Here is a 382-nt window from a genome sequence, read left to right on the forward strand (position 1 = left end):
TTTATCTAACTAATTTGCATCCAATACAAAAGTGGTGTTGTTTTTAACTTTTTATTAGTTCACGATAGTAACTTGCCATTGGAGATGAAGTTAAAAATTAATGAAAGTCGTGAGAAATTGAAATTTGAATTAAGTTGATTGACATTTTAATATTATTTTAAAGCACAACGCAAAACTTAGAAGTCGTTTTTGGAGCTTTACTCGAAGACATACATTTTCAATTTTACTTTTGAGTAATGTCATCTAATATTCTAAATTCTAACTGTTAAAGTTCTCTTAGAGTATATTTAGTTTACCGTTTAAAGCATTAAACACATTTTTACTTTTTTTGAAAGTTTTGTTTTTTATTTGGTTATTTTTTTTAAACTAACACAAATAAATT

The sequence above is a fragment of the Arachis ipaensis genome, chromosome B08, assembly GCF_000816755.2.
Source record: "Arachis ipaensis cultivar K30076 chromosome B08, Araip1.1, whole genome shotgun sequence".
NCBI classification, from domain to species: domain Eukaryota; kingdom Viridiplantae; phylum Streptophyta; class Magnoliopsida; order Fabales; family Fabaceae; genus Arachis; species Arachis ipaensis.